This window comes from Nuphar pumila, chromosome 2 (assembly GCF_984573655.1).
Source record: "Nuphar pumila chromosome 2, dmNupPumi1.hap1.1, whole genome shotgun sequence".
NCBI lineage: Eukaryota > Viridiplantae > Streptophyta > Magnoliopsida > Nymphaeales > Nymphaeaceae > Nuphar > Nuphar pumila.
The window spans coordinates 70,330,179-70,333,921 of NC_143250.1; positions in this window are offsets into that span (position 1 = coordinate 70,330,179).

A 3,743-nucleotide genomic window follows, 5' to 3' on the forward strand; every position below is an offset into this window, starting at 1 on the left:
TTTTGATGGGTAGGTAGAAATAAGGCTCTTGAGAGGTTGAGAGAAATTGTTCAGGATAACCTGGAGTGCGTGCTCCTCTGAGATGGGGGTTCTCATTTTGTTGCATGTGTCTCTCCATCTGCAAATGAAATCTATGGCCTTTTCTTTGTCATCTTGTTTCAGATTGTATAAATGATTGAGGGTGGGCAGTGCCTCAGTATTGAACATGAATAACTCCACAAACAGATTAATAACTTTGTCAAAATCTCGCAGCTCAACGGGGTTGATGTGTTCTGTATACCACTTTGTTGCTACGCCTTCGAGACTACGCGGGAAGCACAAGAAAATAGCACGGTTGTCTTCACTGAATCTGGCATACTCTACGAAAAACATTACAAGATGGGCTTTTGGGTTGCCGGATCCATCAAATTTAATGAATTTTCTGGGGAGGTCTTCCACGCTACTGTCCCCATCCAACCCTAGATAGAAGTCTTGCCTGGTATATGTTTTCTTCCCCTTGTCTCAGAATTATAGGTCCCTAACTATCTTAGTTAATGCTTGGATTGAATCTTCTATTGGGACCCCATCTCTAGGCTTGTTTACTGATTTAGGTTGTTCTGCCACCTTCTTGGGTTGTCGCAGATGCTTTGGGATAAACATCTGTTGCTCTTCTTCTTGTTCAAAATCCTCTTCTGCTAATTCTGTACCCTCAGAGGTGTTGTCTTGTTGGATCCTCTTCTTGTTGATCCTGACATGCTTCTTCATTGGCTTTCTCTTGATCTTGCTTTTAGAGGATGTTTTCTTTGAACCTGCCCCCGCCTGTTCAGACATCATTTTTTGGAATATCTTGTACATTGCTGGGTCAACATTATCTTCCTTTGAATCATGTCTTCAAAACAATTTGGGAGAGTTCACTTCACTGTCATTGTGCTGCCGAGCTGCCCTCTTGCCTGCCCTTGTTTAAACCATGATGGAAAGCCTAATGTTTTTTGAAGAATAAAGGAAGGGTTCAGATCGAAGAATTTTTGAAAGGAAGAGAGATAGTAAAGGAAAAGTTTAAAAGATTTGAAAAGAGATCTCTTGATAAAAAGGATTTTATATAAAGAAGATAGAATATACAAAGAAGAGCATTTTGAAGATGGATGACAGGACTTGAATCTTTTGAAAATTGCAGGTAGGATCAAAAGAATTGAAGAAATCAGAAGAGAAAAAGAGAAAATACGCCTGGACTTTTGAAAGATAGAGGAAGATTTAAAAGAATGTCCAGGGTTTAAGAAAATTATGAAAGAATGAAAAATGAGAAATATACAACCCTGGATTTTTGAGAAAATAAAGGAATTTTTGTGAAATAAACATCCAGGGTTTTGAAAAAGGTGAAGTAAATAAGAATTTACAAGATAATATTTACAAAAAAAAACCAAGCTATACAAGAAAAGATGCACAAAACATCATTCCCTAGGAGCTGACTCTAGATGCAATATTTGAAATGGCTTGTAAGACCTTAATCCTAACTCTAAGGCTCAGATCATCTGATTCCAATCAAGATACACCGATATACTCAAGCCGAAGCTCGAAGTACGTGGCAAAGGAATTTTCTTCTGGTTCTAAGGTAATGGCTTCCCAACATCCTTGAGCACCTACTGATATACTTCGGACTATGGCCCTTAAGTACGTGGTAGGGGGGTGTTAACCCAAATAAGTGGTCCAGTTGTGAGGCTCTCTCCCGAACTATGGTTCAGTGAGACAGCCCAGCAACTTGAAGACCGGGGATAATATAGGTAGGGATGTTTTCAAAAACATGTTCAACATGCAAGAAATCAGATGGCTCTAATGCAAGTCCTAAAGAGATAGAATTTTAAAGATCAACAGAAGCATACACTTGCATACATTATTTGCATTCAATCCCTAGAATTGAGGAGAGTTGTATTTTAGACCTAAGTCTAAGTGAGCATGGAATAATCTCCTCAATATGGTCCTACCAAACCATTCTTAAATCCTATATGCAGTATGTCAGTTAGGACAAAGTCTAGGCTCTTAAGATTTGCATGGAAATGAAACTGACATTTGTAGAATAAAGACTTAGACAAAATCAAAGCAAAGCAAAGGCATAAATCCAACCGGACGAAGACAAGTCTCATCACGGTCGCCAAATTTTGTGATCATCACAAAAATTTTCCTCTCTTGTATTCCTTCTCTTCCCTCTCTTTTGCTTTTCTAGCCTCTATTTCCCTTTTTGAAGGGGAAATAAAAGACAAAAAAGAAGAGAAAAGAAAAGAAAGAAGAGAGAGGAACTCTTTTGCGAAGGTCTCACTTGACCTTAATTTTGAAAATATTTAGAAAAATTACTCGCCTCCATTTTTAAAATATTGCAGGAAAAAATGAGAAACGGGGTTCGCTCATCGGTACGAGGTTCGATCGTTCCTACCGCCTTTACCAGAGGTAATCGAACTAAGGATCGAATTTATTCCTTTTGCTTTGCCTAAATATTATCTAAGAATTTATTCTAAGTCTAGAATGCACAAAGAATCATGCTTGTGCAATGCAAATGCAAAGATGTATGCTTTTGAGAAAATAATTTAGAAATTTTGGGGGGGTTTTCAAGTAATTTTGAGATAGATTTGATAGTGGAATGAAGAAATGATTCAAAGATTTGAACTTGGTTTTGAAGAAGTTAGATTTTGAATCCAATTCAGAATTTTGAAATAGATGTGAAAGAAGACTTGAAGTTTCAAGTCTTAGGATAATCAGAGATTTGCAAATAAATCTTGAATTTGAAGAAATGAAGAAAAAAGAGAGATTTGAGTACTGAGATAGAATTTTTGAAACGAACATGAGTTTTCAAAGTTAGAATGAACTTTGAATTTGATTTTGAATCTAGAATTTTGAATTTGAGATGCAAATTTGAAATGGGATTGAATTCTGAATTTTAAAATATGAAACTAGAATGGATCTTGGATCTAGGTGGAATTTGAAAACAGAATTGGATTTTAGATTTGGATTTCAGGATGGATTTGAATCCAAAATCTGGAATACTAAATGGAATTGGATCCAAAGTCTGAAATCCAAGATGGGATTGGATTTTACAATATGGAATCCCAGATGGGATTGGATTTGAAAATCTAGGATCAATATGAAATTTAGCATATGGATCTGAATTCTGAGAATCCAGATAGAATTTTATTTCAATAAATCCAGATAGAACTTGAAAACGGATTTTGAATTTGGCACTAATCTTAGAATTTTGATCCTTAATTTCAAAGTGATTTGAAGATTAAAAACTCAGAAGATTTCAAAAGAACTTAGGGATTTGGGAATTTGAAGTGAAGAATAGGAGAATAAAACTTGGTTTTTGAAATCAAGAAATGAATATGGGAATTTCAAAGTTGAATTGAATTTTGAAATATGATTTGAATTGGAAATTGAATTTTCAAATCCAGAAGTGAATTTGAATTTTCAAAGTCGAATTGGACTTTGAAATTGGAGTTTTGAATTTGAAATAAGATGGAATTGAGGATAAAAAGATGAATTTGAGTTTACAGATAGGAATTGAAGATTGATTTGAGAGGTGAAGAAGATATGTGAAAAATCATCTCAAAATCACTTGGATTTTGAAGAGAACTTGAAAATAATTAAAAAAAATATGATGTAATATTATACCAAATGATGAAATAAATTAAAAGAATCTGAATTGGGTTTTGAAATGCATATTTCATTCTTTAAATGAATTGAAATAAGATTGAAGATATAATACATTTCTGACTATG